Below are 15,881 nucleotides of genomic sequence, written 5' to 3'. Positions count from 1 at the left end.
ATTGCACCGCGCGCCTTGCCACGCGATGCAATTACGTGCGGCACGATGGAGTTACGCGCTGTGAATTAGAACTGCCATCAGGACATGTCGTACGGCCTCCCCTTTAATTCCCGCGGCCATTATAACCTTAGTCTCTTCAGCCTTTCGAGCGTGCCCCACAACACAACAAGCACACGCACGACGACACACAGAGAGGGGATGTCTAGCGGCGCTCCAATGGAGTTCGGCGAGCATAAAGTGGAGGCCCACGCGAGGGAGACGGATCTCTCGGTGGTGTACACCATCGACCCGGCCATGGTGGACAACTACATCAACACCGTTGAGCAGTTGCTTGCTGGAGACAAGTACAAGATGGTCGGCATCGACCTCCAGTACACCGACGGTAGTCCCGACATAGATCAGAGGGTTGTCGTTGCCCAGTTGTGCGTGCGCCATCATGTCCTCATCTACCACTACTGCATGGTCAGAGGGCCTTGCGGCCGTTTCAACAGGTTTGTCAACAACACCAACTACAAGTTCACCACGGTGGAAACCACCGACGATGTAAAGCACTCAGTGTCACGGGCTTGGCCTGCAAGAACCTTGTTGAAATCCGTGACCACTACAGGGTCTGGGGTAGCACGAAGAAGGACTCCATGGTCGAACCCGCCTCGGCCATCATCAACCCCTACTAAGAAAAGATGAAGCAGGATGCCCACAGAACAAGTGTTGTATCCTAGCACAGTGCCTAGATGCGGTGACTAGATGAACCTCACCTCGGGTTCGTGGCCAAGAGCGTGTACACATGCTACGAGATGCACAGGCGGATCGTTGACATGAGGAAGTGCCTCGTTACCCAAATCGACAAGCCCGGATTGAGCCACAAGCAGAGCAAGCGTCACAAGAAGTAGATGATGATCAGATGATAATTTATGCTAGTTAATCATGCATTTAAAACAATACAGAGGCCGGCCAACTCGCATGGAGAAGGCTCCCCCGATTTCACCCTTCGTTAGCCGTTCGATCATGGTCAATGCAGTCTTTTTTTCGCTGCTGGCCGTTGGATCCTCGTTGGGAATTCATCTGTCTCGTTTTAACCGCGTGGTGAAACCTGAACGGGTATGACGTGTGGGCTCGGGCTGGATCGAATTGGCTGGGTGCCAGTTTTTTTGGGTGCGCGGGGCAGCCTCTCCTGCCGCGCCGCGTGCGAGCGCACGCGGCATGGGTGCAGCGGGCACAACCGCACAAACCCTACCCCCAATCCACAGCTGCCACTCCCTCCCTCCTCCTCCTCCCTCCCTCGTCTGCCGCCACCACTCCCTACCTCCTCGTCGCCCCTGCCTCCGCCCTAGGAGCTTCGCCGCCTCCCGCGCGCTCGTACTCTCCCTCGTCTCCTCTTCTCCGTGCTTCCGCCGCAGCCTCCGCTTCCCTCCTCCCTCTCGTCGGCCTCATCTCCTCCACCTCCACCACCTCCATCTCCCTACCTCCGCACCTGGCTAGCACGGTCAGACCATGCTAAGTGGACGAGAAGGCGTCATCTCGAGAGGCATGCCACACCTTCCATGACGGCGCCCCGATCTGCCGGATCTTCCTCCTCATCAGTCCAACGTAGAGGATTGGCAGATCCGCCTCCTCTTTGGTGTCATCAACCAGAGAAGGTGTTTTTTCTTCTAGGCCGATGGATGGGGTAGGCGAAGAGGAGTGGCGGATCTGCGTCCTCTTCGGCATGCAGTTGTGCTCTCCATTGTTGTGAGCTCGCCGCCTGTTGAGTTTGCTGCCGTTCTTGCACCGGTGCTGCTGCCGTGGAGGGCTTGGTTTAATGTATGTTGCTCTTTTTTCCTCATTTATTTGTTGTGCACTTTCTTGCCTTTTAGCCCAACCTCTGTTCTTTGATCTGTCCATGATTCAGAGGATAAAGAGATTTTAGTTTTTGTTTGTGTGTGTGTGTGCAGCTTGTCTACGGTGGGATGGGGATTCAGAGGATAAATTTTATTGGCAGTAAGAAGTTAAGAGATCAAGCGTGAGACATCAAATGTCAAGGGAGATTTTAGTTTTTTCGTGTCTGTGTGTGCAGCTTGTCTACGGTGGGATGGGGATTCAAAGGATAAATTTTATTGGCAGTATGAGGTTAAGAGGTTGAGCGTGAGACGTCACATGTCAAGGGGATTTAGTATTTAGTCTCTTCTAACCTGTGAAGAGAGACTACTGGTTTAAAGGGAATCCATACTTAAACAAGGTTTCTTCCAATTCAACAAAGTCAGGTACTACTCATTTTTGGCTTATGTGACTATGAAGTACAATGCTTTATGTTATTTCTAGAGAGGTTCAAATTTCACTGAGGTGGAAATCTCTCTATTAATATGCAGCTATGGAGCTTTTCGAGGCAGCGGGACATGATGCCGCACGGAGATGGGGATGGCCATGCCCACCCCGATGCTGCCGGCCGATGTCGGTGAGAGCATCACCGCCGACAATGGCTCCAACGAGCTCTCCATGAGCTCCTGGGACGACACCAACTCCAACATCATGTTCTTCGTGCCTGGAAGCAAGAAGGCCAAGGTGTTCATCGATGGTGACAACGGCATGGTCACCAAATTCAGCAAAATCAAATCCCAAGTAGGACATACCTCACATATATACACTTCACATCCATACGGACTCTGCTGCCCGTCAATTGTTTAATGTTGCACTGATACTAACACCTTGGCCCAAATTCAGTTTGGCCTGTCGAGCATGTCTTTGGACATGCCCGGCATGGACGGCTACTTGCAACCGCAGCAGGACTTCGTCGCCTGCATAGTCTTGAGACAAGCGTGTCTGCGCCACTCACCCGTGAAGCATCGCTAAGAGGGTTAGTTTCCTGCAACATTTTTGGCGTTCATCTTGCTTCCACATATCTGTACTGAATATTTTTCTTGCTTGTGCTGTTTAGCAAAGAAGAACAAGGATTAGCAAGAGGCTAAGGAGGCTGCAAGACCTCGTACCCAACATGGACAAGGTAACTAAATCAGTTGAATTGATGCACACTGTCAATTCTGTCACCATATAGAGATGAATTTTTCACCATGAATTACAGAAGCTTGTACTCTCTAAAGTACCAAAGCTGACGACTACATGCCTGCATATTCAGCGATACAAAACTAAATTCTAACGTACTAAAACTGATGATTCTAATCCACACTGGAAGTGTTGCCCATGGAAATTCAGAACCTTGGTAGTTAAGGCCTTTTATTCTTGCCATGTTATCTGCTATGATTTTGCATGAAGCTCTTCTCTCACTCACTCTTTGGATTTTGTCCAGCATGATATTTAATTACCTTATTTTGTTATTATGGCTGAGGTTATCAGTCTAGGAGCTTTATCTGTAGTTTAATTTTCCATGCATTGCCATGTAAATATTCAAATTCAGAAGAAAAAAAGGTCACAAAGAAACAACTATGCACGGTGAAAAATAAAGCTAGAGATAAGTTTGGAATGAGTTTATGAGCATAAATCAGTTAAATTATTTCACCTTTCAACACACAACTTTGCTGCTGTAGACATTCCCAGTGGACTGTTGCTATTAGTGAACCACCCTATTGTCTACGGGTGCTTGAGACTAACATTCTAACTTGCAATCCTTAGCGGTAGGAAACTTAATAGGTAAATACGACACCCGTTCCATTTTGTGACACAGTTTCTTTTTATCAATTCAAATCTGATCAAACTCCCGCTTCTTGAATATGGTTATCTGTCTGTAGGGTTGTGTGCTGGACGTTTTGGCTGCTATAGGGGTTATTCAGTCTCGCCATTTCTGGCTGGACGTCGAGCGCATACAGGATGCAATCCAGAATGTCTTGATTATCGTAGAAAGGGTTTATCTTCTTGGTCCTCTAGCAATATGTGTACCATGTCGCTCCGTACAGTGGCGCTGATAAGGCAAAATCCGGGAAGAAAGAATGATTCAGGGCTTCGTGCCAAGCAACATCTGCAGTACACCAATTAATTCTCGATACATTTCGCGTATTCAGCTTTTTCATTAACTATACAAAGTGCTCATCTTGCTTCAGATTCAAGTGATCAGATCTTGATGAGAAGCATGGCCGAATGCACCTCCAACCACTAGATTTCTGTGCCAAAAGTTCGATTGATGTAATTTTCGATGCATCTAAGGTATTCAACACTTCCCCATAACTACATATACTTTACGATGCTAATTTTGAGTTAACAATTGCTTAATATTTCACCATGCAGATATATGACATGAACATTTTTTTAATATACATAAAAAGATTGCACATGTGCTATTTGTAGTTTTTTTGTACCTGGTCTAATTTTTTAAGGCATATTCTTAGGATTGCATTCTGCTTATTAGGCATTGTTAATTGTTTGATCACGATGTAGAACATATATCAAAACAATAGGCAAACCATAAAATACCTTTCTTTCAGAACAACCATAAAGTACAATGGCATGGATAAATTTATCCTTCAAATAGATAGCATGCGGTCGCTTGTACTCTGCTTTATAGATTTTAGTAGTACATGTTTAATGGCCATACAATTGGAAGGAGGCAAAGCTTGGGTGGCTCAGCAATGAGCCACTTTATTATGTTCTCCGAGAAAAGTTACTCTACCCTCAGTGGTTTAGATATTAAGCTAGGGCTAGCTTGTGATGTATATGGTCCCAGCTCCATTTTTATTGTCAAGAAAATTAAGTACAATGTTAAATGTGTTGGTTCACATGCCAATTGTTCATGTTCTTCAGGCCTTGATCTTACTATCCTATCTGAATATTCCTTTTATGGCAATCACAGGTTTATGTGATTGGCGGGGATGGAACAATGAGAGGAGCAGTGGCGATATTCCAAGAGTTTAAACGGTGTGGTTTGAGGATATCCATTACATGGATCCCCAAAAACTTGGACAACGACATCGACATTATAGACAAGGCGTTTGGGTTTCAAACTGCAGTGGAGAGTGCTCGGTAGGCAATCGATGCGACACATGTGAGGTTGTGAATATTGTGGATGGCATTGGTCTTGTCAAACTTATGGGAAGGAGCACGGGCCACATTACTCTTCATGCCACCCTGAGCAGCCTGAGATGTTGACTGTTTCAATCCTGAGATCGATTTCCATGTTGAAGGGAGGGGGCATGCTATTGTTGTTGTTGCTCAAGGCGCTGGTCAGGAGTTGATTCCCCGGATTGATGACCAGAAGCGAGAGCAGGATGAGTATGGCAACATGTTGTTCCTTAGCGTTGGCCTTCTTCTATAAAGTTTACATACAATTCACCTGCATGGTTAAAAAAGCTACTATACTAATGTAAATGTTCTGTTTCTTTGAAGATTACTCATTTCTCTTACTGTTGTTGTATCGAAACAATTGTGTTTTGGCTGCTTGCGCTCATTTTATAGGAGATTGAGATGTGGGACAAGCTACTACCAAATGTTTGGTTCCCATCAAACCGTTTATTTGCCAGTAAAATAAAGGTTCCCTTTTTAAAACACATGAAAGGACAACACTGCATAAGGGAGTTTGCCCTTTGGAAAGGTTATTGTTTGTTGCTGTGATTAAACGTAGGAAATTTATATACCTATTGTATGACAGTTGCTCAAGCTAAAGTCTTATGTAACATGTAACATCTGGACTCTATTTGTGGTAATAATTTTTCCCATTGTAAAAGGCCATGTTGCACAAGGTAGGTTTTGGGTTTTAATTCAGGGATGTGACACCAATTATGGGTTTGAACTCCAAATGTGTTTGAACATAATTAAGTAAAGGAAGATATCGCGGCACATCTTCGTGGTAAAGTTGTATGTCATATACCTTGCGCCATTTGCTCTATGGATGCTACCCTGGTTGCTAAAACCTACTTCTACTAGCAAAGTCAAATATTTTCAAAACACTTTGGGTTTGACATGGTCTTTGCGCTTGCTCAAACATAAAGATATTAAAAAAATGCAAATATTTTCAATGAGCCCGTGGTATCAAATTGGACTCTGCGCCATTTGGCTCAGAGATAAATTAAAATGTGTGTACATCTCATTATAGACAATAGTCTTCATTCTTTTTATTATTAAAGGGGTAAATTTGGTCATCACATGTCCTTGCCCATTACTAAACCAACTAAACATGAATTTCGTTTTCAACGCGCATATGGATTCAACAGATCTGTGTGTCATATGTCCTTGCAAAATGTTAACTATTTTCATCGACAACATGGTTTTAGCATGTCTCTGCTGGATGGGAAGAAAATCCATGCATGCAGACAAATCCGAAATCAAAAGAGGTAAGAAATCGCACCGGTCGGCGGCTGAGGAAACGCCTCTGTCACCAAGCTGAGGAACCAAGAAAGAAAGAAGGGGATAGAGAGTCTCCGCTGGATCTGCCCCCTTCCGCTTCATATTCAGCTCCTCACGGGCCACATGCATCGCTCTACGTGAGCTTAGCTAAATAACATATGGGCTATCCTAATCCCTCCTGATCCCTATATCTCCGTATGTGCACAACAAAGACATGTCTTTTTCTTAGGTTTCTTATCTTTTTCCCTCTTTTTTGCAGGAAAAAGATGCACAGCCAGGTTTCTCATGATGATAACCATGTTTTCAAACTAGGCATGTTCATGTTACACAAATATTTTCTTTTTCCAAACCCATTGCTAAAAGAATACAACCATGCCAACTTTACTCTCTCATCATACTGGCCATATTTTCAAACTGAACATATTCATATTATGCAAAGTTTCCCTTTTTTCAGACTATTATTTAGTAACGTAATAAACATGTTTAAAGAATAGCATAATTTAGTTGAAGGTTCTTGCAGCATGAAACTATTTTCATCGATAACATGTCTTCAGCAGGTCTCTGCGCCATTTGGCGCAACGGGTCAACTAGTGTAATATATAGTTCACTTTATTGGTGTGTGGAAGTGTCATGTATGTAGTGGCCACCTATGAAATTATGCATATAATAGTTTACTTTGGTGTGTGCAAATGCCATGGTTGTAGTAGCCACCTATGTAATTGGATGTTTAATTTGGTTAATCATGCATATAATATATATGTTGTTGTTCTGTATGCAATCCCATCGCACAACACACACGTCTTATTAGTAGCAATCGTCTGTGTTATTATCGGTCTTTGCACACATTTCTGATTACAGACCTGTTTGCCACGTATCACACACATCTTGTTATATTGAACAGTTTATGTTCTTTTGTCTCAACACAAACAGTTCATCCGAGTGAACTGCATGCTGTATATCGCACACACCTTGATCTGGCTGACCATTTCTTTTGCGTTGCCTAATCACAAACAGTTCATCCTAGTGAACTGTATGTTGTGTATCGCACACGCCTTCATTTGGCTGCCCGTTTCTTTTGTTACTCCTCATCACAAACAATTAATTGAACTGAACCGCATGTCCTGCATCGCACACGCAACTAAAATCTGAACCGTGTTTGATGCATCCGTCATCGCAAACGTTTTGGACATTTTTGATGGTTCTCTGACACCGCCGTTTGCGATTATTGCATTGCACATAGTTTCTCGAAGGGTCTCTGATCGTAGTGTCGCGTTAGCAGCATCCTGCACTGCTGCAGTAGTGCACCTTCGGGTTAGTACCTTCGTCATTATTAATTTTGATAGCTCCAGAGCGATAAACCTCTTCGATAACATAAGGTCTTTCCCATTTGGAAAGAAGTTTTCCTGCAAAGAATTTAAAACGGGAGTTGTACAAAAGAACATATTCCCCAACTTTGAATTCCTGCTTTTGGATTCTTTTATCATGCCATCTTTTAACTTTTTCTTTAAACAATTTGGCATTCTCATAAGTTTGGGTTCTCCATTCATCTAGTGGGCTACTATCAAATAACCTCTTTTCACCGGCAAGTTTGAAATCATAATTAAGTTCTTTAATTGCCCAATATGCTTTATGTTCTAACTCAAGAGGCAAATGACAAGCTTTTCCATAAACCATTTTATAGGGAGACAGACCATAGGAGTTTTCTAAGCTATTCTGTAGGCCCAAAGTGCATCAACCAATTTCTTAGACCAATTCTTTCAGGACCTAGTAACAGTTTATTGTAATATTAGGTTTATTTCTCTATTGCTAAGTTCGACTTGACCACTAGATTGAGGATGATAGGGTGACGCAATTCTATGGTTGACATCATATTTAGCAAACATTTTATGGAAACCACCATGAATAAGGTGTGAACCACCATCAGTCATTAATTATCTAGGGACTCCAAACCTTGGGAAAATAACTTCTTTAAGCATTTTAATAGAGGTGTTGTAATCAGCACTTGGGAGATCATCTTCCACATGTTGATGTCCATGTACACTTGAGTTGGACCCTGTCATGTTAACTTAGCTCACCTTCTTGCTTACCCAATCTAATGATTCCTTGGCGGCTGTGTAGTGGTAGAAAATCAGGAGTGGACAGGCGAATGAAAGGAAGGAAGCTGACGGTTTCTAGGTGGATCTGGGTGAGGTAAAATGAGGAGGGCTAGTGCTAAGATCCAATCAATGCAAACCAAATCAACAAGAAAAATTTGTAGATCCTTGCACCACGTTTGAGCTGCAACACTTGCCGCTACAACTTCTGAAATTTCTCACCAAGCTGAATATGATTGCACACTTGCTCAACTTTCTCTTCTCTTTTTTTTTCTTTTTTTCTTTTTTGCTTTTTCACTCTTTTTTTTGCAGCACAAAAGATCCAACAACAAGACTCGAAGAAAACAACGGTAACTTTGGATAGAACTTGGTGCAAACACAAAGAGGAAAGCAAACAACTAGATCTGAGCAACAAATGTTTGGATTTTTGTGTGGCTTTTTGGCTTTGGACACTAGGATGGGGAAACCCAAACTAAAAAGGATAGATCTAGCTACAAGGATATAGATCCTACCGTGTAAACCTTGCTCTGAATACCAGATGATGCGACACCATCTCCGGAGAAGCGGGTGTTCAAAGGGAGGTCCGATCTTCACAGCGTAGGATCGATAATGGATGGGGGTAATGAGGGAGTTCTGGACTGTGGGGTCCTTGGGGAGCCGGCCTATGTGACATGGGCCGGACTAATGGGCCGTGAAGATACAAGATAGAAGGTCTTCTCCCGTGTCCGGATGGGACTCTCCTTTGCGTGGACGGCAAGATTGGCGTCCGGATGTGTAGTTTCCTTCCTCTGTAAAACCTACTTTGTACAACCCTAGTCCCCTCCGGTGCCTATATAAACCGGATGGTTTAGTCCTTAGAGGTGATCACAACCATACATTCTAGACATCTAGGGTTTAGCCACTACGATCTCGAGGTAGATCAACTCTTGTAGCCCTTATACTCATCAAAGTCAATCAAGCAGGAAGTAGGGTGTTACCTCCATTAAGAGGGCCCGAACCTGGGTAAACATCATGTCCCCCACCTCATGTTACCTTTGATCCTTAGACGCACAGTTCGGGACCCCCTACCCGAGATCTGCCAGTATTGACACTGACGTTGGTGCTTTCATTGAGAGTTCCACTTTGTCATCGTCGGAAGGCTCGATGGCTCCATCAATCATCTACAACAACACCGCCTTGAGGGAGACTTTTCTCCCCGGTCAAATCTTTGTATTCGATGACTTCGCACTGCGTGCCAACTCGATTGGCCATATGGAGTGGATCGACAGCTATGCCCCTGGTCATCAGATCAGTTTTAGAAATCTGAACTATGTCACTGACATCCGAGGAGACTTGATCTTCCAAGGGTTCGCGGCCCCAATCACCACTCTGGCCTTAGATCTGGAGCGCACCACCAGGTCCGAAGACGGGAGTTTAAAGCCCGCCGGACTCTTTGCGGCTATAGAGCATGGCACTGGAGAACCGAAGGGGATTGCATCACCAGCAGGCCGGGAGTCACGCCAGGCTCCCTCTTTCCTCGTCGAGCCAGACTCGCCTCCGAACACCAACTCTGAACTCTCGAGATTCGTGTCATATGAGCTTGGCCAGGGAACTTCTGTCCCGCCCAGCTCCATGGACCCTTTGCTTCCATTTCCAAATCTCATTCTAAAATGAGGCCCTGGACTTCATGCGATCCCTCACCATTGCAGAAGAATCGATGCCAAACTACGCCCAGCCCACACTAGCGGCTGAGTGCGGGGAATTTTTGAAGGAAATATGCCCTAGAGGCAATAATAAAGTTATTATTTATTTCCTTATATCATGATAAATGTTTATTATTCATGCTAGAATTGTATTAACCGGAAACATAATACATGTGTGAATACATAGACAAACATAGTGTCACTAGTATGCCTCTACTTGACTAGCTCGTTTATCAAAGATAGTTATGTTTCCTAGCCATGGACAAAAGAGTTGTCATTTGATTAACGGGATCACATCATTAGGAGAATGATGTGATTGACTTGACCCATTCCGTTAGCTTAGCACTTGATCGTTTAGTATGTTGCTATTGCTTTCTTCATGACTTATACATGTTCCTATGACTATGAGATTATGCAACTCCCGTTTACCGGAGGAACACTTTGTGTGCTACCAAACATCACAACGTAACTGGGTGATTATAAAGGAGCTCTACAGGTGTCTCCGAAGGTACATGTTGGGTTGGCGTATTTCGAGATTAGGATTTGTCACTCCGATTGTCGGAGAGGTATTTCTGGGCCCTCTCGGTAATGCACATCACTATAAGCCTTGCAAGCAATGTAACTAATGAGTTAGTTACGGAATGATGCATTACGTAACGAGTAAAGAGACTTGCCGGTAACGAGATTGAACTAGGTATTGGATACCGACGATCGAATCTCGGGCAAGTAACATACCGATGACAAAGGGAACAACGTATGTTGTTATGCGGTTTGACCGATAAAGATCTTCATAGAATATGTAGGAGCCAATATGAGCATCCAGGTTCCGCTATTGGTTATTGACTGAGAATAGTTCTAGGTCATGTCTACATAGTTCTCGAACCCGTAGGGTCCGCACGCTTAACGTTATGATGACAGTTATATTATGAGTTTATGAGTTTTGATGTACCGAAGGAGTTCGGAGTCCCGGATGAGAACGGGGACATGACGAGGAGTCTCGAAATGGTCGAGACGTAAAGATCGATATATTGGACGACTATATTCGGAGTTCGGAAAGGTTCCGAGTGATTCGGGTATTTTTCGGAGTACCGAAGAGTTACGGGAATTCGCCGGGGAGTATATGGGCCTTATTGGGCCATACGGGAATAGAGGAGAGAGGCCAAAAGGAAGGAGGCATGCGCCCCCCCCCTCTGGTCCGAATTGGACAAGGGGCGCAGCCCCCTTTTCCTTCTTCCTCTCCCCCTCTTTCGCCTTCTCCTACTCCAACAAGGAAGGAGGGAGTCCTACTCCCGGTGGGAGTAGGACTCCCCTTGGCGCGCCCCCTCCTAGGGCCGGCCTCCTCCCCCCTTGCTCCTTTATATACGGGGGAACAGAAGTGAGTTGTGGGTGATACAAGTCATACTGCTTACCAGCATATCATACTTTGGTTCAGCGGTATTGTGAGATGAAGCGGCCCGGACCGACATTACGCGTACGCTTACGCGAGACTCGTTTCACCATTACGAGCACTCGTGCTTAAAGGTGACTGGCGGGTGTCTGTCTCTCTCACTTTAGTTGAACCGAGTGTGGCTACGCCCGGTCCTTGCGAAGGTTAAAATAGCACTAACTTGACGAACTATCATTGTGGTTTTGATGCGTAGGTAAGAACGGTTCTTGCTAAGCCCGTAGCAGCCACGTAAAATTTGCAACAACAAAGTAGAGGACGTCTAACTTGTTTTTGTAGGGCATGTTGTGATGTGATATGGTCAAGACGTGATGCTATATTTTATTGTATGAGATGATCATGTTTTGTAACCGAAGTTATCGGCAACTGGCAGGAGCCATATGGTTGTCGCTTTATTGTATGAAATGCAAACGCCCTGTAATTGCTTTACTTTATCACTAAGCGGTAGCGATAGTAGTAGAAGCAATATATGGCATAACGACAACGATGCTACGATGGAGATCAAGGCGTCGCGCCGATGACGATGGTGATCACGACGGTGCTTCGGAGATGGAGATCACAAGCACAAGATGATGATGGCCATATCATATCACTTATATTGATTGCATGTGATGTTTATCCTTTATGCATCTTATCTTGCTTTGATTGACGGTAGCATTTTAAGATGATCTCTCACTAAATTATCAAGAAGTGTTCTCCCTGAGTATGCACCGTTGCGAAAGTTCTTCGTGCTGAGACACCACGTGATGATTGGGTGTGATAGGTTCTACGTTCAAATACAACGGGTGCAAAACAGTTGCACACGCAGAATACTCAGGTTAAACTTGACGAGCCTAGTATATAACAGATATGGCCTCGGAACACGGAGACCGAAAGGTCGAGCGTGAATCATATAGTAGATATGATCAACATATTGATGTTCACCGTTGAAACTACTCCATCTCACGTGATGATCGGACATGATGTAGTTGATATGGGTCACGTAATCACTTAGATGACTAGAGAGATGTCTGTCTAAGTGGGAGTTCTTAAGTAATATGATTAATTGAACTTAAATTTATCATGAACTTAGTCCTGGTAGTATTTTGCAAATTATGTTATAGAACAATAGCTCGCGTTGTTGCTTTCATATGTTTATTTTGATATGTTCCTAGAGAAAACTGTGTTGAAAGATGTTAGTAGCAATGATGCGGATTGGATCCGTGATCTGAGGTTTATCCTCATTGCTGCACAGAAGAATTATGTCCTTGATGCACCGCTAGGTGACAGACCTATTGCAGGAGCAAATGCAGACGTTATGAACGTTTGGCTAGCTCAATATGATGACTACTTGATAGTTTAGTGCACCATGCTTAACGGTTTAGAATCGGGACTTCAAAGACGTTTTGAACGTCATGGACCATATGAGATGTTCCAGGATTTGAAGTTAATATTTCAAGCAAATACCCGAGTTGAGAGATATGAAGTCTCCAACAAGTTCTATGGCTAAAAGATGGAGGAGAACCGCTCAACTAGTGAGCATGTCCTCAGATTGTCTAGGTACTACAATTGCTTGAATCAAGTGGGAGTTAATCTTCCAGTTAAGATAGTGATTGACAGAATTCTCTAGTCACCATCACCAAGTTAGTAGAACTTTGTGATGAACTATAGTATGCAAGGGATGACGAAAACGATTCCCAAGCTCTTCGTGATGTTAAAATCGGCGAAGGTAGAAATCAAGAAAGAGCATCAAGTGTTGATGGTTGACAAGATCACTAGTTTCAAGAAAAGGGCAAAGGGAAAGAAAGGGAAACTTCAAGTAGAATGGCGAACAAGTTGTCACTCCCGTGAAGAAGACCATAGCTGGACCAAAGCCTGAAACTGAGTGCTTACACTGCAAAGGAAATGGGCACTGGAAGCGGAAATGCCCTAAATATTTGGTGGATAAGAAGGATGGCAAAGTGAACAAGGGTATATTTGATATACAGGTGTTTGATGTGTGCCTTACTAGTGTTTATAGTAGCCCCTGAGTATTTGATACTTGTTCGGTTGCTAAGATTAGTAACTCGAAACAGGAGTTACATAATAAATGGAGACTAGTTGAGGGGAAGTGACGATGAGTGTTGGAAGTAGTTCCAAGATTGATATGATCATCATCGCACACTCCCTATACTTTCGGGATTAGTGTTAAACCTAAATAAATGTTATTTGGCGTTTGCGTTGAGCATGAATATGATTTGATCATGTTTATTGCGATACGGTTATTCATTTAAAGTTAGAGAATAAATTGTTATTCTGTTTACATGAATAAGACCTTCGATGGTCATACACCCAATGAACATAGTTTGTTGGATCTCGATCATAGTGATAGACATATTCATAATATTGATGCCAAAAGATGAAAAGTTAATAATGATAGTGCAACTTATTTGTGGCACTGCTGTTTGGGTCATATCGGTGTAAAGCGCATGAAGAAACTCCATAAAGATGGATTTTCGGAATCACTTGGTTATGAATCATTTGATGCTTGCGAACCGTGCCTTTTTGGCAAGATGACTAAAACTCTGTTCGCGGAACAATGGAACGAGCTACTGACTTATTGGAAATAATACATACCGATGTATGCGATCCGATGAGTGTTAAGGCTCGCGGCGTGTATCGTTATTTTCTAACCTTCACAGATGATTTGAGCAGATATGGGTATATCTACTTGATGAAACATAAGTCTGAAACATTTGAAAAGTTCAAAGAATTTCAGAGTGAAGTGGAAAATCATCGTAACAAGAAAAATAAAGTTTCTACAATCTGATCATGAAGACGAATATTTGAGTTACGAGTTTGGTCTTCATTTGAAACAATGTGAAATAGTTTCGCAACTCACGCCACCTGGAACACCACAATGTAATGGTGTGTCCGAACGTCGTCATCGTACTTTACTAGATATGGTGCGATCTATGATGTCTCTTATCGGTTTACCACTATCGTTTTGGGGTTATGCATTAGAGACAGCTGCATTCACGTTTAATAGGGCACCATCTAAATCCATTGAGACGACACCGTATGAACTATGGTTTAGTAGTAAACCTAAGCTGTCGTTTCTTAAAGTTTGGAGTTGCAATGCTTATATGAAAAATGTTTTCAACTTGATAAGCTCGAACCCAAATCAGAGAAGTGCGTCTTCATAGAATACCCAAAGGAAACTGTTGGGTACACCTTCTATCACAGATCCGAAGGCAAGATATTCGTTGCTAAAAATGGATCCTTTCTAGAGAAGGAGTTTCTCTCGAAAGAAGTGAGTGGGAGGAAAGTAGAACTTGATGAGGTAACTGTACCTTCTCCCGAATTGGAAAATAGTTCATCACTGAAAATCAGTTCCAGTGATTCCTACACCAATTAGTGAGGAAGCTAATGATGATGATCATGAAACTTCAAATCAAGTTACCACAGAACCTCGTAGGTCTTCCAGAGTACGGTCCGCACCAGAGTGATGCGGTAATCCTGTTCTGAAAGTCATGTTACTAGACCATGATAAACCTACGAACTATGAGGAAGCGATGATGAGCCCAGATTCCGCGAAATGGCTGGAGGCCATGAAATCTGAGATGGGATCCATGTATGAGAACAAAGTGTGGACTTTGGTGGAGTTGCCCGATGATCGGCAAGCCATATTTTATAAATGGATCTTCAAGAGGAAGACATACGCTGATAGTAGTGTTACTATCTACAGAGCTCGACTTGTCGTAAAAAGGTTTTCGACAAGTTCAAGGTGTTGATTACAATGAGATTTTCTCGACTGTAGCGATGCTTAAGTCTGTCCGAATCATGTTAGCAATTGCCACATTTTATGAAATCTGGCAAATGGATATCAAAACTGCATTCCTTAATGGATTTATGAAAGAAGAGTTGTATATGATGCAACCAGAAGGTTTTGTCAATCCTAAAGGTGCTAACAAAATGTACAAGCTCCAGCGATCCATCTATGGACTGGTGCAAGCATCTCGGAGTTGGAATATACGCTTTGATGAGTTGATCAAAGCATATGGTTTTATACAAACTTTTGGAGAAGCCTGTATTTACAAGAAAGTGAGTTGGAGCTCTGTAGCATTTTCTAAAACTATATGTAGATAACATATTGTTGATTGGAAATGATATAGAATTTCTGGATAGCATAAAGGGATACTTGAATAAGAGTTTTTCAATGAAAGACCTCGGTGAAGCTGCTTACATATCGGGCATCAAGATATAGATCAAGACGCTTGATAAGATTTTTCAATGAGTACATACCTTGATAAGATTTTGAAGTAATTCAAAATGGAACAGTCAAAGAAGGAGTTCGTGCCTGTGATGCAAAGGTGTGAAGTTGAGTAAGACTCAAGACCCGACCATGGCAGAAAATAGAAAGAGAATGAAAAGTCATTC

General features: G+C 43.2%; 1 long non-coding RNA gene across 3 annotated transcripts; it reads left to right on the top strand.

Annotated features, from left to right (window-relative positions):
- The first annotated feature begins 1,192 nt into the window (after positions 1 to 1,192).
- LOC119308125 lies at positions 1,193 to 5,326 on the top strand. 3 transcript variants are annotated; one of them, XR_005149856.1, is made up of 8 exons: positions 1,193 to 1,800; positions 1,932 to 2,240; positions 2,346 to 2,595; positions 2,698 to 2,830; positions 2,912 to 2,977; positions 3,519 to 3,621; positions 3,720 to 4,131; positions 4,775 to 5,326. It is a non-coding gene; the product is annotated as an uncharacterized LOC119308125 (long non-coding RNA). The 3 variants fall into 3 exon arrangements; XR_005149857.1 differs by lacking the exon at positions 3,519 to 3,621 and having other exon boundaries at positions 1,194 to 1,800; positions 1,907 to 2,240; XR_005149855.1 differs by lacking the exon at positions 3,519 to 3,621 and having other exon boundaries at positions 1,195 to 1,800.
- Positions 5,327 to 15,881: the final 10,555 nt, after the last annotated feature.

Source organism: Triticum dicoccoides, chromosome 5B (genome assembly GCF_002162155.2).
Source record: "Triticum dicoccoides isolate Atlit2015 ecotype Zavitan chromosome 5B, WEW_v2.0, whole genome shotgun sequence".
NCBI classification, from domain to species: domain Eukaryota; kingdom Viridiplantae; phylum Streptophyta; class Magnoliopsida; order Poales; family Poaceae; genus Triticum; species Triticum dicoccoides.
This window is presented reverse-complemented; position numbering and strand designations above follow the sequence as displayed.